Raw genomic sequence first — 27437 nt, 5'->3', positions numbered from 1 at the left:
GCTATTGTACTGTAATTAAGTAAAATGTAACCATTGGGAGAAACTGGTGGGAGGGTACCTGAATCCTCTCTGCACTACCTTTGCAACCACCTGTGTATCTATCATGTCAAAAGAAAAAAGAAAAAAAATAATTATCTAAGAACAGAAATGCATGAAGACCAAATTTTTAAACTAAAGCGAGCTCTAAGCACATATAGGGAGCTCTCTAATTTACCTAATATTTGTATCTTTCTCGCTTTTACTAAAGCCTTTTCTACAGCATGGCCCATGGACTGAATAGCATCAGCGTCACCTGGGAGCTTGTTAGAAATGCAAAACTTAAGATCACATCAATCAGAATCTCCACTCTGACAAAAGGTTGATATGTACATTAAAGTCGGAGTAGCTCTGATCTAAAAGAAAGAAATGATACTGTTTTAAGGCTGACTCGAAATCCTGGTGAGTTTTGAAAAGCTCTATTGCTTTCCTGAGAATCTTGATTAATGCTGGATACCAGGCTGGGTATCTGAGTGATTTAACCTTTGCAGCCTACGGAATGTATTTTTTAATTAACTCTTCTTTCCTGTCTAGGAGGGAAGAAGACCTTCTGGTCCTTATGCTAATTTAAGTGGCCTTCTTTATATTAAGTGTAAAGGAAGGAATGGACGATGACCTATGAAGGAACCCTAGAATCTTTTGATTGAATTATGTTTAGTGCAGAGTCATACATAAAATCTATCATTTGTTTCCCAAATCTACTCATAGGATATAACAGAATGAATATTTCTATTGCAACCTGTCCTGTAAAAGTAATTCCTTAATAGATTACATTTTATTTTTTTAATTGTTTCAAAACGAAACAAAATTTTAATTCTATGGCATGCATCTAAACTTTAAACCAGTACTTTGGTACTTTGAGTTATAGCTTCTTTATATTAATTACAGTAACTATATTTAATTCCTTGGAGAACTTTCCAGTAATGCATGGAAGAATGTTTTTCATGAAATAACCTCAAAAATGGTGAAATTTCTATTTTCTTTTTTTTTTTTAAAGATTTTATTCATTTATTTGACAGAGAGAGAGAGAGAACAAGTAGGCAGAGAGGCAAGCAGTGGGAGAGGGAGAAGCAGGCTCCCCGCAGAGCAGGGAGCCCGATGTGGGGCTCGATCCCAGGACCCCGGGGTCATGACCTGAGCCGAAGGCAGCGGCTTAACCGACTGAGCCACCCAGGCGCTCCTGAAATTTCTATTTTCATGACAGCTGAGAGATTTTTAAGAAGGAATTACTTTCCTTTGGTAAAGTACCAGGTAAACTCTGTCAGAAGATAAGAGACCAAAAGTATAAGCCAAGGGGCTCTTAAAAAATTAAAAAGAAAAAGAGGATTGATAAAGCCATTCCTAACAGGAAATTTTGAGAAATCTCAATGAGGGGTAGTGCAAGAGACAATACATAAAGAGACAAAAGATAAAAGACTGGGGAGAAGGGGATGGATATGATGCCAGGTACAATATGGGTCGGAGGGTTGCAGTAAATTTCTCCTCAAGTGGCCATGTGATTTTATAAGAATAAGGAACCTAATTTCTCTTTCACCTTTCACTTTTCTATTTCTGTCTCTGTCTCTCTCTCTCTGATTTAACTAATTTTTCTGTCCTATTGGTGGGCAACTTCATCAGCGCAGGTTGCTCTGCAAATTTGCTCCTACTAGTTACTCTTTTATCAAGGATATGTTCCTGAATCTCCAAATCCGTAACAGTATTTGCATTATCCAGTATCTGTGTTTTGCTATTCTTTATTTTTTAAGATTTATTTATTTCTTTGAGAGTGAGGGGGAGAGAGAGAGAGAGCAGGGAAGAGAGAAATGGAGAGAAATCTTCAAGCAGAATCCCCACTGTGCGTGGAGCCAGATGGGGGCTCAATCCCAGGACCCTGAAATCACAACCTGAGCCAAAATCAAGAGTCAGATGCTCAACTGACTGAGCCACCCAGGTGCCCCTGTGTTTTGCCATTCCAATAGCTGTAGAATGAAAATACATTTTAAAATATGTATTTATCTGATTATGAATAATTTTTCTTATTGATTTGGAAGTTTCTTGCCTATTCTAGATATTAATTGTTTACCTTTTTGATATTTTGTGGGTAACTATTCACATTTTGAATAACTTCTTTCATCTTTAATACAGTCACTAAATGGATGAATATGCAAATGGCCATAGTACATGAGGAGATTAATGAAAAAGCTGAATTATGGATTATATCAATAATATAAAAAAAATCCTTTTTTCAGGTGGCTAGAAAATGACCAACATTCAGACTGAGTAGGCTCACCAAAAGCAGCCATCCATCTTTCAAAATAAGAAGAGAGTCCTCCTTATAGAAAATGGTGAGGAGAAGCTCCTGTGATTCTACAAATGCATCAGTCTGTGCTTCAGGTTGCTCAAGGAAGCCATTGAGGGCACAAATATTGACAACAAATTCCCCTGTGCTGGTGATGTCTCCATCCAAGGGTGGATTCTGTTTGGTGTGGTGACCAAGATAAAGATGCAGAGGATCCTTGTTATCCACCAAGACTACCTCGACTACATCCAAAAGGACAACCACTTTGACAAACACCACAAGAACATGTTCGTGCACCTGTTGCCCTGCTTCAGGGATGTCCAGATTGGGGACATCGTCACGGTGGGAGAATTCCAGTCCTTGAACAAGACTGTACGATTCAATGTGCTCAAAGTCTGGAAGGCCGCCGGCACCAGGAAGCAATTCCAGAAGTTCTGAGATGAGACATCTGCCCACACCCCTGAAGAAAATAGAGTTATCCCTCTCCAAATAAATATAAAAACAGAGATAAAATTCATAGAAAAATGATCCAATGGCAAAGGCAAGCAAGAGAACAAATATCCTTGAGTATCTGCAGAAATCTTGATGATGGATGTGGACTTCCATTTGCAATGGGATGTGAAGTTTGAGTAAATCCTACTTAAACATAAAAGAGAATGAATTTACCAGGTAATATCTGGTTGGTACCATTTTTTTTTAAAGATACATAATAACTTTTCTTATGAAAATCATATGCAAGTATAATTATTTTTATGAAATAAACAGTTCATGCAGTACTGAAGAACAGAAATGTAATACAAAGATTAAAGAGAAATTAGTGCAATTTTAACTTTTGATTATGATGGCTTTCCTTGTGGGTCATAGTCTAATCTTACATGAACAGCTGTTTTCATAACACTGATATACTTGTACAATATAATATGTTTTTAAGTAATATGCACATGAAAAATTAAGGGTCACTAATAACGCTTACAAAGCTGAAATTACTATTGCAGTTAGCTTAATCATGGCAATGCATTTCCATTGATTTTGGACTTGTAATTCTATTAGATACAATTTGTAGCTTTCTAATTATAAGAAAAAAAAGTGAAGGAATTCTATGAACAGTTTGGAACTTGTTTTATGGCACTTTATTTCCTTTATTTTTCTTTATATTGACTCTTTCATGCTAAAGTTCTGGAAATTTCTTTCAGATATAATTGTTATTTTAAAGATCATACCACCTGTATTAAGAAGATCCTAATAGAAAGATACAGAATTCTGGGGCATCTGGATGGCTCAGTCAGTTAAGCATCTGACTCTTGATTTCCCCTCAAGTCATGATCTCAGGGTTGTGAGACTGAGCCCCACATCTGGCTTCGCACTCAGCACAGAGTCTGCTTGAGATTCTCTCTCACCCTCTGCTTCTGCCCCTCCTCTATCTCTCTCTTTCAAAAGAAATAAATAAGATATTAAAAAAAAAAGAAACAATCCCATTCAAAAGTATCTGGTCACTAATTCATGGTGCTTCAGAAAATTTGTTTTCTAACAGAAGTGTCTATATCTGACTTCTTTCCCTTTGGACCAGCCTTTGTGTTATATATCAGATCAGCCTCTGATAACATAACCAGTCTCTGAACTCGGTAAATAACAAAGACATATAACACATAATTTCAGGTTGACTATTTAAAATACAAAGTATAATGTGAATTCTTGTTATAGCCTTCCTTAATCAATAAAGTATGGCACTGTATCCATCATGCAAGATAACTGGGGATAATGAAAAAAAAAAAAACTCCTTCTCTACTTTTTAATTCCTTAATATATGAAGACCTTGAAACCTAATCAATAATATGAATCAATGTTTGCGAGAAATGTGTTACTGGTTGGTCTGCATTTTAACTTTAATTGCTTTTTTATATAGTAAAACAAAAGGAAGTAGAAAAGAATAGATAATGAAGACAATAAAACAAATAGATACGAACTGAAACTTTATGAAATAATATCACCTCTGTATAAAATTTCTTTTCAAAATATGTAGTAATTATCCTTAAAAACATTAAAGGATATTAAAAATAAATTGTGAAAATTTGGGTCCTGGCTCTGTTGCTGTCAAACATAAGCTTTGAGCTATTCAGCAAATTTTTTCAAAGCTTAGGGCATTATTTGCTTCATTATTACACTGCAAACTTAGGACCTATAGAGAAAATCATTAGGAACACATTAATATTTTAAATTCTGTAACTGATAATAAAATTCTATTTAGGACAAGTTACTGTTTTTTATGTCAATTAATTTGTAGTTAATTGGAGTTTGTGTGTCAAGTCATGTTGGTGAAGCTTCATTTCTTCATTCCCTCCTTCAATCATTCATATATTCCTCATACATTTATTCAAAGCTCTAGGCTAAGCTCTAGAAACACAACTGTGAACAAAACCCTTGTGGTAGTTCAGTCTAATGTAGCATTTGCCAACTTTTGGCTTGTGAATCCTTTCATTAAGATGTGAAAAGGAGGAGCACCTGGGAGGCTCAGTTGGTTAAGTGTCTGACTCTTGGTTTCTGCTCAGGTCATGATCTCATGGATTGTGAGATCAAGCCCTGCATCGGGCTCCATTCTCGTTGCGAAGCCTGCTTGAAGATTGTCTCCCTCTCTCCTCCCGCTTATGCTCACCCTCTCTCTCTAAAATAAATAAATAAATCTTAAAAAAAAAAAAAAGATGTGAAAAGGGGTTCTTTTGTTAAGGTAAAAATGGCCGAAGTATCAAATTTCTATTCCCTTAGCAATATGATAATTTGCAAATCTTCTCAAAAAAATGAAACCATTTAAGAATTTGAGCATGTACTGAGTAAGCTCAGGTAAAGATTAGTTAGGATCAGATGAGCTTGCTTAGGATTCAATTAGCTAATATGTCTAGGTCTTATCAGCTAACTGGTGTTTGCTTCTATATTAGATCAGTGGTTTCTCTGTAGTTTTTTTACAAACACTTAACTGAATTCACTCAATGTGTGAAACACATTTTTTCTTTTAATTTTTACTTAAATGTCTCAATTTTATCATGGTAGTTTTAACTAGTAGACTATTGTAATTTGTTTTTATTTGTATTGTAATTTATTTAATTATGTCCAAAATTGACATATAGACAAACCAGAAATAAGTGACACTATGTCAAAGTAGAAGTTAATGAGGAAAACCAGTATTATAATTATTCTAAAGATTGTTTTAAGATTTAGAGGTTTATAACTCCTATTTGTCTGATCAATACATTTATGTAGCAACATTAAATGTTTCAAAACCTTTAAAAATCAGTATTAGGGTGAGAAAATATCATGACTAACATTCAATAGGACTATTTATTGCTAATAGATTTTCATCATCAAACCGTATTTCAGAAAAACATCTCACCAACTGAAGTCATATATCCCTCTGTCACTGCATCATTTATAACCAAAATGGAAATTATACAAGCAACTTAACTGATGAATTTGTAGACTGGAAAAAGGCAAAAACTATCCAAACATCAGAACATGCAAGAAGTCTGCTCAATTTCTGATCCTGAAATATAGGATTACATTTCTGTCCAAACTTTAAAATAGTTCCAGTTTCTAGGCCAAATATAATGTAATATGGTCTTTTAAACATATATGAACTCAAAAATTCTTGAAGTGATATAAATTATATGTAAATTATATGTTTATAAATATAACATATATAGTTTTACCTTTATCAATTATACATGGTGAATATTTTCTCAAAAAAAAAAAAGCTGAAAATCATCTCTATTTAAAAAAAACACTTCCCTTCCCATCTGACAGACAGTCTAGTTTCCTCATCATAATTTATGAAATCATCCATCTCTTCTTCCCATTGATTTTAAATGTACATACGAAATCTTAGAATTGTGCAGAGACTATTTCTAGAGTTTTGACTTTGATCTATGCATCTTTATATTATGCTTTAATATCTGGTAGGGTTAACCCCCTCTGCCCTATCACTATTACTCTATATTTTAGTAAGTTCTTGGCTGATCATTCCGATTTATTTTTTCTTATGACCTTTAAAACCAGATCTGCTGTTTCACCTCCTTCCCACAAAAATACCATTTTTATTTTTATTGGGATTTTTATTATACTTATGGATAAACAAATGGAGAAATGGCATTATTTTTTAAAGATTTTATTTATTTATTTATTTGAGAGAGAGAGAACACATGAGAGGGGATAGGGTCAGAGGAGGAAGCAGACTCCCCACCGAGCAGGGAGCCTGATGCGGGACTCGATCCAGGGACTCCAGGATCCGAGTCTGAGCCGAAGGCAGTCGCTTAACCGACTGAGCCACCCAGGCGCCCTGGAGAAATGGCATTTTTATGATTTTGAGTATTACTATGCAGAACATGATATATATTGTATTTGTTTATGCCATCTTTGGTCTTTGAGTAATATTTTAAATATTTCTTCACATAGATCAAGCGCATTTCACGTTGAGTTTATAACTAGAGATGTTAATAGTTTTGACAATTGCTAGCAGACCTTTATTTTGATATATCTTTCTATCTGTAGCTTTTATATGAGAAAACTACTGATTTTTGTAAGTTAATATTTTAAATGGTAAATGAAATTGTTTCCTTAATTTCTTTCTTTTTTTTTTTTTTTTTTAATTTGCTTCTTTGTCAAATATCAGTTGACTGTATTTCTTGTAGATCTATTTCTGGGCTATATATAGCCCAAATCTGTGTATCTTTCCCTTTGCCAATGCCACATTGGTGCAATTATTGTGGCCTCTAATAAGGCTTGAAATCAGGTAATGTGAGTCCTCCAGTGCTCCTCTTTTTCTTCAAAACTGTGTTGATATTCTAGGGTTTTTTTGTTTTGTTTTGTTTTTACGTTCCAGGTAAAATTCAGAATCAGTTTATGTTGCTAGGATTTTTATTTGGATTGTCCCGATTTTGTGGATAAAGTTGGGAAAAATTAACATTTAGTAATATGGAGGCTTCCAATCCACATACAGGAATTATTTTTTCATGTATTTAGATCTTCACGAATGTTTTTCATCATCATTTCATGGTTTTCTGCATACAGTTCCTTTATTCATAGACTTTACATTATTTCTGCCTATGCAGATTTTATATCATTAAAACTCGTCTTTGCGAACCTCTTTATTATAGTATTATTCCTACGGAAATACATTCAATGGTCACCTCCAGGTTTCTTGGCAAAAATCACTTCATTAATTTCTTGTGCTTTTTTGAGAGAGAGAGATAGGCAGAGGGAGAGGGAGAAGCAGGCTCCCCGTGTAGCAGGAAACAGGATATGGGACTCAATCCCGGGACCCTGGGATCATGACCTGAGCTGAAGCAGATGCTTAACCGACTGAGCCACCCAGATGACCTCACTACTGGTTTTTCTTGAACAATAGTTTGTTTACTACAAAATAGTTTGTATTTTACTACAATAATTTGTTTACTACTGTTTCTTAGAGAAATATACCACTGTGTCACTATTTTCTGCCATTGGATGTAGCAATGGAGAAGTAGGATATAAGACTGACATTTCCCAGTATAGATTACTATAAATGTCTGCCAGTAAGTATTCTTACCACAAAAATAGACCAAAACCCCCCATACCCTCCCCCCAAAATAAAGAAAACCCACAATGAGACACAGGAAACTTTGGGAGGTGTCGGATACATCTATTACCTTGATTGCAGTGATGGTTTCACAAGTGTTTGCGTATGTCTAAACTCATCATTTGTACTTATTAAATAGTTGTAGCTCTTTACATACCAAATATATCTGAATTAAGTGGTTAAAAATACAAAGAAACCTTGTGACCTATGGGAGATAGCCAGTGAGATATTTTTACTCAAGCTTTATGGGTCTTCCTTGTGAATGAGCCATTTTATTGCATCAGGCAGCTGAAACCATTTGTGTCGCTTCCTACAGGTCCTGCATTTCTACTGTACTTCTTACTTTGCATTCATTCTCCACTTCAAACAATTTGGTAAGCCTCCAATTCTCTGTATTTATAATTTTCAGATTGAAATATCTTGGTTAGTTCTATCCTCTGACCAAACCCTGACCAAGAGAGCCAGCAATTTTTAGCTTCCTTGAAGCTAAGTCACAGTTGTGTCATAATGTGAATAAATGAGATAAACACATCCCACTCATGTAAACAGAATCCAATGATTTCAGTTTTTGCAAGGGTTGTGGTAGTGGTGATATTTTTAGAGGTGGTGATAGTAAGTTTTCTCAGCAGTATCTAGCATCCAACCACTGTGGAGTTTTGGTAGAAACTGTAGTGTACCTTTGCCGTGAAAAGACTGACAATGGACTAATTTTGTGTTATTATTTTGGGTATCATCCCTGACTGTGTAACCACATTCTTATTTCTCTAACAACTTTGGGCTTTTGTTGATCTACCTAATACTTTCTAATACTTGTATTTTCCTTGAATTTGACAGTATTTTTTCCCTTTATATTCCACAACAAAACATGAATGATAGAGTAACTGGTACATAAAGTGACTATAGGCAAAAAAGTAGAATATCTGGGCAAATCTGAGAGAAGGAATCTGGACTGGAGATTAAAAGTAGAGAAGATCCAGTCAGGAAGAAGGGATGGCCTTATGGCAGTTTAAGGAGTGCAGTGATAAAACAATTCATCAAATGATCCCTTATCATCACCTGGAAAATGGACTCTCTGGAGCAACCCACACTCCTTGTTAGCACTCTCTATCCCATTTAATCTATTTTCTTTCTTTCCATAGCATATATCATCATTGGACATGTCATACATTCACTCAATTTGTTTATTACTTGTTTCATTTTATTAAAATATTAGCTCCATAGCATAGAGATATCTCCTTTATTCACTGTTGTATCCCTCTAGCCTAGAACAGTGCCTGGAAGAGAATGGATGCTCAACAATTATTTTGTATTGAATGGTAATGACTTAAAGACATGGCGAATAAGTATTTCTATTTAATTATTTCAAAGACTATAGAGGACAGATGATTCTTTCAAATAATTTGCTTAAATAAAAAGGATATAAACTTCACATTTCTAAATTCTCTGATTGGGCTAAATTCCAAAAACATTCTATGCTCATGCTGAAAGAATGTCTTATCTATTTTAGGCATGAAGCTAAGATAACAGATCAAAAATTCAAATTTTGCATCCTCTGTTGTTTCACTTGAATTGATATCCTTTTGGTTTTCTATGTAACATTTGGAAAGTGATTGAATAAGAGGGGAGGCAATTTGAAAGTTTAGATTCATTCATTCATTCAACAAATTTTTTGAGTTTATTATGTGTTACACTCTAGACTGAAGAAAACAACACTACTCCATCATGAAAGTTATCTCATAATGAAGAATCTCACTAGCTGGCAGAATCATTTCTTCCTCTACTTTCTGGAGATACTTTGGCAACCTCTCCTACAAAATGAATTTGCAAGGAGAAAGAAATATTCAAGCATCAGTCTCATATTCTCTCTTTTCTCCAGAACTAGATGAGATCATGCTCTGTAGATCAATTACAAAGTCAAACCTAGGAGCAGAAGACTTACATGTAAGAAATAGATTAGTTCTAAATTTTATTATTTAGGACAAAATCATGATAAGTATATCTGTGCATAGTTTCTGAAAGCTGTATTAAATTAGGGTGGGGCAAAATTTTAGTCTGATTTCAATTTATGAATAGGAGTGTATTTGGCAGATATTCTTCACTCAGTGTGCTAGATCAAACAGATAGGAGTGTCTATAGTCACTCTTGTTGTTTAGTTGACACATTTGGATTTAGTAGTGAACCATGAAAACCAAATTTGAGATGACAGAAGTTCCTGATTACAATGAAGGGAATAGACTTTAAGAACACAGAGAAATAAAAATTTTGAGTAGATTTGTCAGGTGTAAGAGACTCAGTTCCCCCAAACAATGCCCTCTGAATGGACCCAGAAGTGAATTCACTCAACAAGTCATTATGAAAACCACTGAAGAGAGACCATCATGGTCTTTAAGAAGTGATTGTAGATTAATTGTTCTCTGTAAGGAGATACTTTAATTAAATGGACTTTCTGATTTCAATTGGAATCTCTGGATTCCCAGGATAGCAAAATGAGAAAAAGCATTTCATAAAACATCACAGCCATGTTCCCTAAATCTTGTTACTAGAATTCCTCAAATGTAATTGCTGCTATTTTTTTAGAATAAATATGTACAAGGAAACAAAACTATCTAGACATTAACTTTACAGAAAATATTTGAACCTGGCTCTGAGCCCACCATGACATCTGGGCAAACTGAACACCTCTGTGGTTCACTGCTCAGAGTGGAGCTTACTTTGTCAAGTGATAAATATTTTACTTAGCAAGTCTTTTAATCTCAACTAAAATTATTTTACTGTTTTGCAAACATATATTTATAATAGCACTTGACAGGATTCTCATACCAGCTCTAATCCTTATATGATCATTTGAACATGAGGGACTAAATTGAAGAATTTTGTCTCCCAAAATAAGAAACTAAAGGCAATACTACTTCACCTGGGGAATCACAGAGATTAGTTTCACCATCAAAGACATAAAATATGATTCTATGTATACCCTTAAAAGAAGTAAGATGGTTTTGGGAAGAAGATTGAGACATAGCCTAAGATTATTAATTGGCAGTTTCAAATTCAGAGATTTTATCTGACATGTGCTCTTTACTTGAGCAAATCAATACAACCTTAGGATCTGATAAACAACAATTAAACTGCCAAATGTGGGTTTTTCCCTTCTTATTCCAGTAGTTAGAGAATACCAGAAGCAGAAAGCAGAGATAACAGTATATGTTCATTTTATCACATTGGGTTGTAGTCATCATTTGGCTCTATAACAGAAGTTAGACTAAAAGGGCTTTAATTGTCTAACATCCTATAGGGCATTATGGCATACATTTCTTATATATTCCTGCTGATAGTATATAGAGAACCTAGGATATTAGGTATAATACATGCTGTTAAGAATTATTGGGGGCATAATGTAGGAGATTAATTCCATAAAAATTAGGTATCTGTCATTTCAGTAAAATTTCTGTTGACCTTGTATTGTACAGCATGTAAAATAACCTTATCCAAAATGATGAAAAGACACAGTCATAAAAAACACATACACACACACACACACACACACACACACTTGGTATGCTTATCTGATCATCTTTCATTGAATAGAAATAAAAGCAAGGGAAGATCTCTGGATGCAAAGCAGACACATCATGAAGGTTGATTACATCTGGAATTATATAATATATTTGAAACAATGGTTTTGGGGGATGTGGATTTCTTTCTCCTACTTAACTGTCAGTCTGAGCTTACTTGGGATTGCTTAATGTCTTATACAACATCATGAAAACCTTAAAATGGCAAATAATTAGTGATTTTATGCAATAATTTACTGTAAAAACGAGCTGAGTTCCATATATTCATTGGTGGGATGACTTTAAATCCAGGTTTGTCTGAGATAGTTCCTGGATTTTTTTTTTTTTTATGTTGAAAATGTAATTTTAATAGATAATTCTTCATCTTACATAGGAGCACAATAAAATACACCACATTCTGAAGAAACTCCAGAAGTTAAGAGAATCAAGAGTGGGGGAAATTCAGACGGGCTACAATATCCATTACCTTAAATTGCGAGAGACAAAGGTTCCCACCTGTGGGTTAACATTTACATACTTAGGACTGGCTACACTGATGACTTACAAAGAACAAGGATAGGGAATTTGATACGGAGAAGGGTGGGAAAGAACAGTTTTTTGAGGGGAGGAACTCTGTCAATGCAGAAAAAAAAATTACTGAGTATCAAACAATAGGAGCATACTTAATATTATCTTCACATCTCTATCAGAATCTTTAGAAGTGTTTCTATTTCTATAATAAATACATTTAAAAAAAAACTCTTTCATTGGGCTTATCATATTCCCTATCACATTGGAACACTGGCCCTTATTATATAAAATGACATATTGAAAATTTAGTAATGAAGCCAGTTGGGTGATAATATATTTAGAGATTAGTTGAAGACCTGAAGGTATAAAGTAGCAACACATGATGGTGTTTACTCCCTGTCAGAAAGTAGAGCTAAAAAAACAAAAAAACAAAACAAAACAAAACAGAACAAAAAACAGGAACAAGAGAGAAAGGGGAAAAAAGAGATGGAAAAAGGAATCATATTTTTTACTATTACATCTGATGATTCACATTTCTGCTTTCCCTCTCCCCCAACCTGGCTTATTGGGATCATTTAGCTTATAATTTTTGTTCTCCAAGTGAAAAGTATTTCATTGGTGTACACATACTGATTCCTTTAATAGGAAGTTAAGGTTTTTATTGAACTAGTAGGCAATAGTAAATTATCTTGGTGGGTGAGGTGATTAATCTTAACCATCAAAGTTAATAGGGATACTGATAACTTAGGTTCAAAGAGAAAGGTAGCTGGAATCGAGAGAATTCTCTAGGGCATCCTCTGATAATTCCACTGAAGAAGAGCCACACATCAAAGGCTCAAATCACTCAAGAATCAAATTTTAGATTATGCTGTTAGTTAATAAGTTACTGCCTTACTTTGAGTATGAAGCAAAATAGATGTCTATAATTCTCTCTTGCTAACTAAATTACTCTTCTGATAATGATGGTGGTGGTAATGATGATGATAGGTAATATTTATTTCTTAATATGTGTCAGACACTAAGTACATTTCAGATATAATTAATTTAATGCTACATTTTCAGGTAGATATTATTAAGATATACTTACCAGGATGCGTAAATCTAAAAGACGACTTTTATAACCTCCCTAAAACATATCTATTTTTGTTAGGTGATGGAATGAAGCGAAATAGAGTTAAATTTAAAGACCAGAGAAAATTGTACATGGAGTTAGGAGTGGCTGACGTGTAACTAATTGTTTGTGACCCTTTGCACAAACCAACCACATGGAAATCTTCAGTAAAGATGATGCCCTGGCTCTCACTCTTTTCCTTTTTTTTCAGTATCTTTCTAACTCTACAACTTAAAGACAGGAATCAAGAAAGCTATTGGTTGCTAAGCAATATAAATACCATTATTACCTACACATATACATATACAAAATTTTGGTTGATCATCTTAAGATTGTCAAAATAATTTAATCTATTTCTTGGAATCTGAAAATGAATATGGTATTATCTGCTTATCTTTCAGAGGTGCAAGAGAAAAAGTCAGCTTTTTGAAAATGCAACACTAGTCTCTGGTGATTTGTGTTCATCTATGAACAGCGAATTTTATACTGGTCAGGACTCCTCTGAATGATGGCTGGGAATAAAAGGCAGGCTTCATATCAGCAAACACTTAACAACTTGCAGCACATGTTCTAAGCTTCACTGATTTGTCCTACAATCATCTGGGCAATTGTGTCTTTTTTTTTTACTTTTTTTCTTTTTAAAGATTTTATTTTTAAGTAATCCCTATATCCAACATGAGGCTCCAACTCATGACCCCAAGATCAAGTCATGTGAAATACAAACTGAGCCAGTCAGGCACCCCCAACTGTGTCTTTTTGATTCCCTATAAAATGTACTGTATCCATTTTAGTCTAATTGACAGACATGGATTTTTTTGCACCCCCTTTTTTTTTTAGATTTTATTTATTTATTTGACAGAGAGACAGACAGCATGAGCAGAGGGGAGGAGCAAGGGGAGAGTGAGAAGCAGGCTCCCCACTGAGCAGGGAGCCTGATGTGGGGCTCAGTCCCAGGACCCTGAGATCATGACCTGGGCCAAAGGCAGACGCTTAACTGACTGAGCCACGCAGGCGCCCTTTTTTGTACCATTTTAAATGCAACCTGATGAACAATGCTTTCATAAAAAGACTGGAAATAATTTTTTCTCTCTAAAAATTGGAAGCAACAATGGCTAGTGAATATTTATGCAAGATTCAGGGGGTGTGTATTCTTATCTCAAATGTGGGGCCATAGGAGAAGTATATATTCTATGCATATAAATCAGCTTAAATGATGTTAATTACAAAGACTTGTCCACATACCCATAATATTTGGCAAGATCCAAGTGAAAAAGTGTAGTAATTTGCTTGAAGATGTCTAACATACTATATATAAGAAATGCTTTATGTAAATACGGGAAAAATATGCTGCCTAAATAAGGCAATACTAGGATTCTCAAATTTTGAATTTATTAAAAAAGTTAATTATGTGGGACACCTGGGTGGCTCTCTAGGTTGAGTGGCGACTCTTGGTTTCGGCTTGGGATGTGATCTCAGGGTCCTTGGATCAAGCCACGTGAGGGGCTCCACACTCAGAGGGGAGTCTGCTTGGGGATTCTCTCTTTCCCTCTCCCTATGCTCTTCTCCCTGCTCATGCTCCCTACTCTCTCTAAAATAAATAAATAAATAAATAAATAAATAAATAAATAAATAAATAAATAAATAAATAAATAAATCTTTTAAAAAATTAATTATGGTTACTTTCCTTTCTTTATTTTTTAAATTTTATTTTATTATGTTAATCTCCATACATTACATCATTAGTTTTTGATGTAGTGTTCCATGATTCATTGTGTATAACACCCAGTGCTCCATTTAATATGTGCCCTCTTTAATATAAAAAGAACTTCTTTTTTCCCCCCAGGCTTTGTAAGTACTTAATCAATGTTTCTTTAAAATAAATATAGGGTTGCCTAACGGGCTCACTTGGTAGACCAGCCAACTCTTGATCTCGGGTCATGAGTTCAAGCCCCATGTTGGGCATGGAGCCTACTTAAAATTTTTTTTCAATTAAAATCAAATCAATATATCATAGAGTAAAATGTATTCTGATGACACTGAAAATAAATAATAGAAGTTAACTTTTGACATATAAATTTAAATAAGTAGTACTTTAGAATAATCAGTGTATATAATACTCTTAATCCAAAATCATTTTTATGAATATAATCTGCTTCTTTTGTTTTATTGAGAAATAATTGACAGACATCACTGTACAAGTTTAAGGCCTATAGCATGATGGTTTGATTGATATATATTGTAATATGATTGCCATAATAGATTCAGCTAACATCCATCCTCTCATATAGATACAATAAAAAGAAAAGAAATAAGAAAAGAATAAAGGAAAAAATAATTTTGTTCTTGTGATGAGAACTCTTCGGATTTGCTTTCTTAACAACTTCCCTATACCATACAGCAGTGTTAGATATATTCGTCATGTTCTACATTATATCCCTAGTACTTATTCTATAACTGGAAGTTTGGACCTTTTGACCACTTTCCTCCAGTTCCCCCTCATACCACTCTCTGTCCCTGATAACCATAAATTTGATCTCTTTTTTCTATGAATTTCTTCTTATTGTTGTTTTAGATTTCACATAGAAGTGACATCACAAAGTATTTGTCTTTCTCTGACTTATTTCTCTTTGCATAATGCCTTTAAGGTCCACCAATATTGCTACAAATAGTAGGATTTCCTTATTTTTTATGACAGAAAGGTATTCCATTGTGTACATACATAATACAACTTCTTCATCCAACCATCGATGAACACTTAGGCTGCTTCTATGTCTTGGCTATTATAAAAAATGCTACTATGAACATGGTGAACCTGGAGATGTACATATCTTTTCAAGTTAGTATTTCTGTTACCTTTGGATATAGAATTGCTGGATCATATGGCAGTTCATTTTTAATTTTTTGAGGATCCTCCATATTGTTTCCACAACAGCTCTACCAATTTACAATCCCACCAACAGTGCACAAAGGTTCCTTTTTCTACACATCAATGCCAGCATTTGTTAACTCTTATCTTTTTGATGATGGTCATTCTAACAGGCAAGGGGTAATATTTCACTGTGGTTTTAATTTCCACTTCCCTAATGATTAATGATGTCGAGCATCTTTTCATATACCTGTTGGACTTTAGCATATCTTCTCTGGAAAAATGTTTACTCAGCTTCTTTGCCCATGTTTGTTTTAATTGAGTTGTTCTATTGCTATTGAGTTACATGAGTTCCTTATATGCTTTGGATATTAACCCTTTATCAGATATATGGTTTGCAAATATTTTTTTCCCATTCCATAGGTTGTCTTTTCACCACATTGATGGCTTCTTTTGCTGTGGAGAAGCTTTTTAGTTTGATATACTTCCACTTATTTATTATTTATTTATTTATTTATTTTTATTTTGTTGCTTGTGCTTTAGGTGTCATTTCCAAAAAAAAAAAAAAAATCATTACCAAGACCCATATCAAGAGGCTTTGTTCTTATATTTTCTTTTAGAAATTTCATGGTTTCAGGTCTTATATTTAAGTCTTTAGTCCATTTCAAGTAATTTTTGTAAGTAGTATAAGAATTGGGTCCAGTTTGATTCTTTTATAGAGGAATATCCCAGCAACATTTGCTGAAGAGACTGTTTTTTCTACATTAAGTATTCTTGGCTCCTTTGTCAAATATTAGTTGGCTGTATATGCTAGTGTTTCTTTCTGGGCTCTCAGTTCTGTTCCACTGTTCTATTAGTCTGTTTTTATGCCAGTACCATAGTGTTTTGATGACTATGCATTTATAGTATAGCTTGAAATCAGGTAGTGTGAGACCTCCTGCTTTGTTCTTTCTCAGATTGTCTTTGGCTATACACAATCTTTTTTGGTTTCATATCAATTTTAGGAGTGTTTTCTTAACTTCTGTAAAAAAAATTACATTGGATTCTTGATAGGAATTGCATTGAATCTATAAATGGCTTTCAGTAGTATTAACATTTGAACAATATTAATACTTTCAGTCCATGAACATGGGATACTCTTTCATCTCTTTCTGTCCTCAATTTGTTTCATCAATGTCTTGTGGATTTCAGCATAGAGCTCTTTCACCTCCTTAGTTAAATTTATTCCTAAGTATTTTTTTATTCTATTGTAAACAGGATCAATTTCTTGATTTCTTTTTTAGAAAATTTGTTAGTGTTTAGAAACACCACTGATTTTTGTATGTTAATTTTGTTTCTTGAAACTTGATTGAATTCATTGATTAAATCCAGCAGTTTTTTAATTGAGTCTATAGGATTTTCTCTATGTAAAATCATGTCATCTGAAGATAGTAATAATTTTACTTTTTTGTTCCAATTCAATACCTTTTATTTCTTTTTCTTTCCTGATTCCTCTCACTAGGACTTCAGTACTATGTTGAATAGGAGTGGAGAAAGTGAACATTCTTGTCTTGTTTCTAATCTTAGAGGAAAAGTTTTCATCCTTTCGCTATTGAGTATAATTTTAGCTGTGGGTTTGACATACATGGCTCTTATTATGTTGAGATATGCTCCTTCTATGCCTAACTTGCTGAGTTTTATCATGAGTGGATGTAGAATATTGTCAAATGCTTTTCTTGCATCTATTGAGATGATCATATGATTCTTCTCATTCAGTCTATTAAGGTGATATATTACATTGATTGATCTGCATATTTAAATCATCCTTGCATCCCAGGGGTAAATTCCACTTGATCATGATGAATTATCCTTTAAATTTCCTGCTGAATTGGATTTGTTAGTATTTTACTGAAAAAAAATTGCACCTATATTTAACAGGGATATTGACCTACAGTTTTCTTTTCAAGTAGTGTCCTCTTTCTGGTTTTAGTATCAGATAATGCTGTCCTCATAGAATGAGTTTGGGAGTACTCTCTCCTCTTCAATTCTTTGGAAGAGAGAAAGATTAAAGATTGGTGTTAATTCTCCTTAAATGGTTGGTAAAATTCACCAGTGAAGCCATCTAGTCCTGGGCTTTTCTTTATTAGGAAATTTTTGTTATTACCAATTCAATATCCTTAAAAGTAATTGATCTATTTAGATTTTCCATTTCTTCCTGATTCAGTCTTGATAAGTTTTGTGTTTCTAAGAATTTTTCCATGTCTTCCAGGTTGTCCAGTTGTTTGGCATATAACTGTTCATAGTAGCCTCTTACGATCCTTCGAATTTTTGTGGTATCTATTATAATGTCTTCTTTTTCATTTATAATTTTGTTTATTTAGGTCTTTTCTCTTTTTCTCTTGGTTAGTCAGGCTAATGGTTTGCCAATTTTGTTCATTGTTTCAAAGAACTAACTCTTAGTTTGGTTAATATTTTCTATTGTTTTTCTCTTTTTTATCTCAATTATTTCTCCTCTAATCTATATTATTACCCTTCTTCTGCTAACTTTGGGCTCAGTTTGTTCTGCTTTTTCTCATTATTCAAAGAATAATGTTAGGTTGCTTACTTGGGATCTTTTTTTCTTCTTAATGTAGGTGCTTATTGCTATGAACTTCTCTCTTAGAAGAGCGTTCAGAAGAGTGTTGTTTAATTTTCATATGTTCATGAATTTCCTAGTTTTCCTCTTGTTATTAAGGAACTTAGTATTGTTATTGAGGTTATTGGTATTATTTCATACCATTGTGGTCAGAGAAGACACTTGGTATGATGTCCATCTCCTTGAACTCATTAAGAGTTGTTTTGTGACTAACATATGGTCTATTCTAGAAAATGTTTTATGTACATATGAAAATGTGTACTCTGCTGTTGTTGGGTAAAATATTCTGTATATATCCTTTAAGTCCATTTGGTCTATAGTGCTGTGCAAATCCAGTTTCGTTATTGTCTGTCTGGATGATCTATCCATCATTGAGAGTGGGTATTAAAGTCCATAACTCTTGGGGCGCCTGGGTGGCTCAGTTGGTTAAGCGACTGCCTTCAGCTCAGGTCATGATCCTGGAGTCCCTGGATCGAGTCCCGCATTGGGCTCCCTGCTCAGCGGGGAGTCTGCTTCTCCCCCTGACCCTCCCCACTCTCATATGCTTGCTCTCTCTCATTCTCTCTCTCAAAAAAAAAAAAAAAAAAAAAAAAAAGCCCATAACTCTTATTGTATTAATGTTTATTTCTCATTTTAGCTGTGTTAGTTTTTGCTTTATATATTTAAAAGCTCTGATGTGGGGCACATAAATATTTACAGTGTTAGATCTTTTTTTATATATTGACATTTTTATCATTATATAATGACTGTCTTGTTCACCTTTACCATTTTTAGTTTAAAGTCTGTATTGTCTGATGTAAGTATAGCTACTCCTGAAATTTTTGGGTGACTATGTATTTCAAATGTCTTTTTCTATCCATTTTAAAGATGTGTCTTTAAAACTAAAGTGAGTCTCTTGTAGGCAGCATATTTGGGGATCTTATTTTCTTTAATCCACTGGGCCATTTTACATCTTTGATTGAAGAATTTAATCTAATTATTGATAGTTAAGTACATACTATTGCCATTTTGTTAATTATTTTCTTGTGTTTTGTAGATCCATTGTTCTTGTAACTCAGCTGTCTTTGTGTGTGTGTGTACACACGCACATGCGTGTTTTGATGTCCTTTGGTATTACTATGCTTTGATTTATTTATTGTGTTTTTTTGTGTGATTATTACAGAATTTCCCCTCATGGTTATCATGAAACTTACATAAAACATTTGAAACTTATTCACACTCTATTTCAAATTGATAACAACTTCAGTAGAACCTTAGTATACTTTACATTTTTATTTCTCTTCCTCCTCATATGTTAGGTAATTACTGTTACAATTTACATGTCTTTTATATTGTGTAAATAATAACAGGTTATTGTAGTTATGATTATTTTTTAAAGATTTATTTATTTGAGAGAGAGAGTGGGGGGGGGCATGGGGAGGGACAAAGGAAGAGGGAGAGGAGAGAAGCAGACTCCCTACTGAGTGCCAAGCCTGACATGGGGCTTGATTCCACACCCCTGAGATCATGGCCCGAGCTGAAATCAAGAGTTTACTGCTTAACCTACTGAGCCACTCAGGTGTCCCATATTTATGGTTATTTTTGTTATATATTTTTTTAACTTTTAAACTGAGTTTTTTACCACTAATACTATATTGGCTGGGAAAACTCTCTGTTTGAGCATCCAAATCAGGCAATTCTGCACTTTGCTGAGTTTCTTAGCCAGAGTGTGCCCCCATCTTGGACCTGCAGATGAGCAAAGCGACTATTTGAGAATACTACTTGGGCATTGTAGGAATGTCCTGGGTCTGCCAAGATTCATCTGCTGCTTGTTATAGACTCCTCTCCCTTCTCTGTCACAACCAGACTCCCACTGCCTGAGTCCTAAAGAATTGTCCGCTATCCCTGTGGTGTAAGATCAGAGCAGGGGGTCCCCATAAAGTCCCCACAATGCTGGGGAAGGCTGGCTGCCCCTCACCCAGGCTCAATCTTCCCATTGGGGGACATGGAGGCTCAGAGGGGATCTCTCCACATGATGCTGTGTAGCCATTTCTTTTACCTTTCTAATGCAGTCTGTCTTATTGGTCTCCTAGGTGCAAGGGCATGCTTCGGCTTCACCCCTGTGTTCTGAGCTTCTCTCAGTGGTGTCTTATTCTTGAATAGATGTTAGTTGTTTATCTTGTAAGTGGCAGCAAAGTCAAGAATGACCTATGTTGCCATCCTGGTGACATCACTTTCCCTGAAAATAGTTTTGACACACTTCTTTTAAATTTACTTTTAGACATTCCTGGAAGATTTTCTCTTTTACAGTCTCCTGTGATGACAAATCATCATCACTGGAAGACAGCAGAACTCATTTTTTTTAATAGAAAAAGTAATCCAGGTGAATAATACCATTTTTTTTCAAAATCAAAATATAATACAAAATACTAAGACTGATTGTCTTATGTTTGACTTAAAATGGTGATTCCAAATGCGTTTCAAAATAAAGTTGACACATTTGGCAAAGAAATGTTGTCTTACCCTTTCAGTAGTTTCATAATTTGAAAAGGTATGTCTCATGGAAAACATTTATTTAAGAACTATTTTGTGACTCATAATCCAGAAAAGTGGCATATATTTTAGTTAAAGTATCTTAAGAAAAGAATTGCTCACTTTGTTCACTTTGTGATAGAGTAACATATCCAAAAGGTCCTGACAGAAAACAAATAATATACTAAAAAAACTCAGTGATGCCTGGTGATGGGTATTAAAGAGGGCACATTCTGCATGGAGCACTGGGTGTTATACTCAAACAATGACTCATGGAACACTACATCAGAAACTAATGATGTGATGTATGGTGATTAACATAACATAATAATAAAAAAAAATTTAAAAAGCAACTTATATAATTTTTTCAGGGATAAGGGAAACCAAAAAGGGATGGTAAAGATCTCTGAGGTAACAACAGTGGCAAGAGGTCATTATGTCTAAAAGAGAAAGGTTTGCAAGTGCATTGTTCACTGGAGCTGCCATAACAAATTACAACAGACTGGGCAACTTGTACAACAGATAGTTATTTTCGAATAATTCTGGAGGATAGAAATCCAAGATCCAGGTGTTGGCAGGGGTCATTTCATTCTGAGGCTTCTCTCTTTGGCTTATAGATGGTTGTCTTTTCCTTGTGTCTTCACATAGTCTTTCCTCTCTGCATGTCTGTGTCTTAATCTCTTTTTATAAAGACACCAGTCATATTGGATTAGGGCCCACCCCAAGGAGCTCATTTAATCTTAACTATCTGTTTAAAGACTTTAGCTCCAAATATAGTCACAGTTTGAGGTAAGGGGGTTTAGGACTTTGACATATGAATTGGGGAGAGACACAATTCAACCTATAGCAGGGAGCAATTGCTTGAAGCTATAGAAAACTGACCCAACAGGAGCCTTCCGTTGTCCCAGGGTTGAGCATTGTTGTGAAACTATACATCCATTTAGCACAGCAGGCCTCTTTTCCATTCATCTTTTGTCTAAATGAAAAACTTTTATCCCCAGTGTAGAGAAACCATGAATTTGTATCATATGCTGTATTATTAAGCATGCTTTTAATTATGTTATATTCCCATTTTCAAAATAAAGACAAGCTTCAAATAAAGTATATAGGGGAAGGAAGAGAGTAGAAAAATATTAATTCACATAAAACATAGCTGCTAGGGTAATATTACATAAATTGTCCTGAGACTGCCCTGAATTGTCCTAACTTCCTTCTTACAGCATCTATTTAATTTTTCTCCCACTGTATCTGCCAGCATATTGGTTGGATGAAGTTCTTCTGATGCAGTCATGGAAATTTTCATTTATTCAAGTTCTGAATGCTTTATGGCCCGTGATTATGGAGTCCCTAAAGTTTTCCCTCTCTTTTTCATACATGATATATATCTATATCTATACATATAAAACTTGGGGGTAATTTTAGCTTTACAAAAAGATTTAAAAATAGCACCAAGAGTTTCAATGTATGTATCACTCATTTTCTCTTAGTGTAACATCTTACATATAGCACGTTTGTCAAAACTAAAAATTAGTGTTACTGCATTACTATTAACTAAACTTGAAGTTTTGTATGGATCTCACTAGTTTTTCTATTAATGTCTTTTCTGCACCAGAATTCAGGCAGAGATGCCACATTACATCTACTTGTCATGTGCCCTGTCTCTACTGTTCAGTGACGGTTCTTCAGCCTTTCTTTTCTTTTTTTTTTTTTTCATGATTTTGACAGTTTTGAAGAGTTATAGAAAGTCCCTCAATTTGGGCATGTCTGTTTGTTTGTTTGTTTTCCATCAATACACTGGGTTATGGATTTTGAGGAAGAATGTCACGGAGGTGAAGTGCCCTTACCACCACATTATGTCCAGTATCAAAATTGTTGGTATCAAAATGGCTTATTGCTGATGGACTTAACCTTGATCAGTTGGTTAGAATAGTGTTTGCAAAATTTCTCCATTGTATGATACTATTTTCCCATTTTCATACTGCAATCTTCAGAAAAAAAATCACTCGTGCCAACCCATGTTTGAGAAGAGGCGAATCTTTTAGAAGGGAAACAAACACATACCAATATATCATTTGGGATTATTATATCAAGAAGCTTTCCTATCTCTCCCATTTATTTACATACTAAATAATTTAGCTATATCAATATAGACTGATTGATATTAATTTCACAATTTAGGTTTTAATCCAATACTGCATTTTCTATTGCATTACTCAAATTATTCCAATTTTGGCCCTTGTGTATTCTTTTAGGTTGACTCATGTGTCACTTTGATGTATCTCCATTAGTTTGGTTTTTAACACTTCCTTACTTTATAGTATTGCATGATGTTCAGGCTCATCTCATATTTTCCCTGTCTGAGCTCTAGCTTCACCCATTTCTCAAAGAAGCCCTCGTTCCTTTTAATAGAGAATGGTATATAGAAATCCAAATCCTGGACTTTGTGCATTCTCATTACTGCTAGGGTCTCACTGTATCCAAGGACTGTCAGCATACAGAGTCAACTTAACTCACACACACACACAGACAGGGACACACACATACGTGTGCATGTTTATTTGTGTATACATCTACCTCTGTCTTTCTGTTTCTATGTGTGTGTATGTGTATATACATGAACATGAATTCACATTGATGTTGCCAACTCTAATTCAACACCACAAAGTTCATTTTCGTCTTTATTCTGGCTGTTTGCAATTTCTCTGAGAGTGAAAAACCTGATTCCTACTTTCTTCCATATATTTATTTGTTTTTAGTCTAACAATACAGGTAAATTAATCTCAATATGTTAATCCAGATTATTTTGAAAAACAAAACTACCAACAACAATATAGTGTTTAAGTACAGTTCTTGTTTTTATTTTTGTTTATTCTAAGGCTTTTATTCTTGGAGTTTCTAGTCAAAATACTGTTTTGTAAAGTTATTTAGGTTAGCTTGATTTTTCTCCCACCAGTTCACTGAGGTTAATCTTAAATTTATAATTCTGTTAGATTCACTTGTCACAGTCTTTACTTCATCATGGGATCCTCTGAATTTCTGGATGATTTTTTTTTTAATTTACATGCATTAAATTTTGCCTTTATCCTACATAGTTCTGCAGATGTTGAAAAATTCATCATGTAATGTATCTGCTGTACCAACACCACAGAGAACAGTTTCATTACTTTAAAATATCCCCAGAACCACCTTTGTAGTCAGCCCTTCATGCTACTTCAACCACGAGCAATCATGTTCTGTGCTCTATCCTTTAATTTTGCAGTTTCTAAAATTTCATAGGAATTGAATCATATAGCTGTAATCGTACAGCCTTTTGAATCTTGCTTGTTTCACCTAGTAAAATGCGTTTAAGATTCATTTATGTTGTTATGTGACTCAATAGATCATTTATTAGTGAATATTATTTTACAATATGTTCTGTTTATCCATTCATCTGTTGAAAAACATAGTTTCTTTTTTAAAATATATTTTTAAAGATTTATTTATTTGTTTGAGAGAGAAAGAGTGAGCATGTGTGAGGGAGGGGAGGGGCAGAGGGAGAAGGAAAAGCTGACTCCCCAGTGATCATGGAGCCAGACCCAGGGTTTGATCCAATCTCACAACCTTGAGATAATGACCTGAGCTGAATCAAGAGTCTGATGATGCTCAACCACCTGAGCCACCCAGGCACCACTGAAAGACATATTTTCTTAAAGAAGGGCATCTCAAGGAGCATCAACTCTTGTCTCACTTTTGAGGGAGACATACCCCTGATATGACTTACTGAAGTTTACAATACCTGTCACACAACTAGAGCATTCAGGAGAGAACCCCAAAAGTTTTGATCTAGTTGTAAAAGTAAGTACACTCTGGAGTAACGACTAATCTAGACCTTCTTTACAAAGCTAAAAAATTGGCCAATACTAACACTGTCATAAATGACAGAAATAATGAATTACCACACAAGGAACTTTTGAAAGTTATTATAGATATTTTCAATACATTCAATGTCTGTCATGTTCCTCACAACATGAAGAGAATTATAGTTTAAATAAAGAACTGAATGAGAATTTTAGAGATAAAATTAACAATATCTTAAATTAAAATCTCACCAAAGGAGATTGATAGCTATTATGGATAAGACAGAGCAAATCAGTGAACTTGGCAGACAACAATAGAAATTATTTAAAAATTTAGCACAGAGAAAAATAAAGATTTTTTTAAAAGCAGAGTTACAGTGATTTGTAGGATGATATCAAGTGGTGTACCATACATGTAATTGAGATCCCAGAATAAATGATATAAGAGAAAAAGTGTGATTTCAGTATAATGGCCAAACTCTTCCCAAATGTGGTTTAAAATATGAACCAAGAGTAGGAAAAAAGAAAAAAACAAAACAAAACAAAACAACAACAAAAACCAAAAAAGTACAAGTACCTATAAGAAAGATAACCAGAAAAGAAAAAGAAACCCAACACTGCGACACATCATAATCATATTGCTAAAAAGAGTAATAGAGAGAAATCCTTAAAAGAAGTTGGAAATGTCTATACACAAAGTTCTTATGATGATTAAAAACTATTAGAGATATTTTATTATTATTTATAGATCTTTAAAAAGTAACTGAATGTTTAAGGCAAAAATAATAGCATTTGCAGGTAGTGTTTGTAATATATATGAAGTAAATGTATAACAACACTGAGCAAAGACTGGAAGGAGAAAACAAGCACACTGTGGTAAGGTTCTTATTCTATATTTAAATCATATAATATCACTTGGATGTAGACCAGAATTTCTCAATCTCAGCACTATTATTTGGTCTAAATAATTCTTTTGGGGGGAGAAAAAGGTTTCTCTGCCCTGTGTATTGAAGGATGTTTAATGAGAAGGAAGAATTACAATGTGCCATGAGAAAACCTTAGGGGCTGATGCATATGCTCATCATCTTAATTACAGGAATAGATTGGCAGATTTATACACATATCAAAAATATGAAATTGAACACTTCAAATATGTGCTCTTTATTGTATGTCCATTGCATCTAGTAAAACTAGTAAATATCATATGTATTATTATGACTCCCAAATTTTTACCTCTTATTCTGACTATACTCTTGGACAAAAAAATTCAAATACCCAACTCCCTGCCTGATAGCATTTCCAGTATTTCCAAAAGGCCCCTCTAACTTCACATATATAAAGCTTGATATTTACCTTCAAATCTCCATCTCCTGTAGTATCAAACATCTTCATGAAAGGTAACTTCATTTTTCCAGTTTCTTAGCTCAAATTTGGTCCTTAGACATTTATTTTCTCATACTCCACAACCAAATCTCTCAGCATACCTTGTATGCTCTGTCCTAAATTACACCCAGGAACACCTGCTTCTCAATACCTTCACTGCTTGCATTATAGTCTCCATGATCATCGTCTGTCATATCAACTCATCTCAATAGCCTTGTAACTGTCAAAATTGTTTCCATTTTTACACCCTACTATTCTATTCTATAGACAGCAGCCAGACTGACCCTTATAATATATTCATATAACCATGTCACAATGTCAGCTCTCCTTGTGTTTTCCAGCCTTTCTTGGAATAAAATAATCCTATTCTTGGCTTTAAGATTCTACATGGTCTGGTATCCTTACTCTGACCTACTCCTTTCCTTTTGTTGTGGAAAAGTCGGCTCCGTCCACTTTGGAGTATGCTCCCACCAGAGACATCTACCCTGGATTGAGGCTTTGCCTTCAGCGCTTTTTACTTAAGGAGTCTTATGGTTCACTCCATCCTATCACTCAGGTCTCTACCCAGAAGTCTTGTCTTTGGAGAGGTAATCACATCTAAAATACACCACTTTGGCATCACTTTCTATCAAATTATTCATTATCTTCATAATATGTATCATTAAATTAGATTTCACAATTGGTACACATTTTTTTTTTTACAACTGGTATACTTTTAATTACTTGTAACTCCCATTAAAATACATTCTTTTTAAAAGCAATAACTTGGTTGTTTTGTGTACTGCCCATTAGTATCTTTGTTGATTGACACAAATCAGTTGATTTAATGAATCAATCAATTGACCCAGCATAACACAGACCACTCAGGGAGTAGATAGCTACAAATTTTGGCTTATAGATCCAGCTAATATCTATGTCTCTCAAATCTTAAACATGATGAGAAACCATTCAGACTCCCAAATCATTCAGATTCATTCTCCTGCACTCTTTTTTTAAAAAATATTAACACCACCAATAAATTTCATCAATCATGTAAAAAAATAGCAAAGATGCTATGCAATATCTTTGACTTAACTGGGTGCTTATTTGACTATCATTACAAGTGTATCTATTTACAA

The 27437-nt window shown here is 34.2% G+C and overlaps 1 pseudogene; it reads left to right on the top strand.

Annotated features, from left to right (window-relative positions):
• The first annotated feature begins 2275 nt into the window (after window positions 1-2275).
• On the top strand, window positions 2276-2752 carry LOC123847367 (small ribosomal subunit protein uS17-like; annotated as a pseudogene).
• The last annotated feature ends 24685 nt before the right edge of the window (window positions 2753-27437 follow it).

The sequence above is a fragment of the Mirounga angustirostris genome, unplaced genomic scaffold (genome assembly GCF_029215605.1).
Source record: "Mirounga angustirostris isolate CCGP_5_RB_7025 unplaced genomic scaffold, mMirAng1.0.hap1 SCAF_2, whole genome shotgun sequence".
In the NCBI taxonomy this organism is placed as follows: domain Eukaryota; kingdom Metazoa; phylum Chordata; class Mammalia; order Carnivora; family Phocidae; genus Mirounga; species Mirounga angustirostris.
The sequence above is the reverse complement of the archived record's forward strand: the minus strand, read 5'-3'. Positions and strand labels throughout refer to the sequence as shown.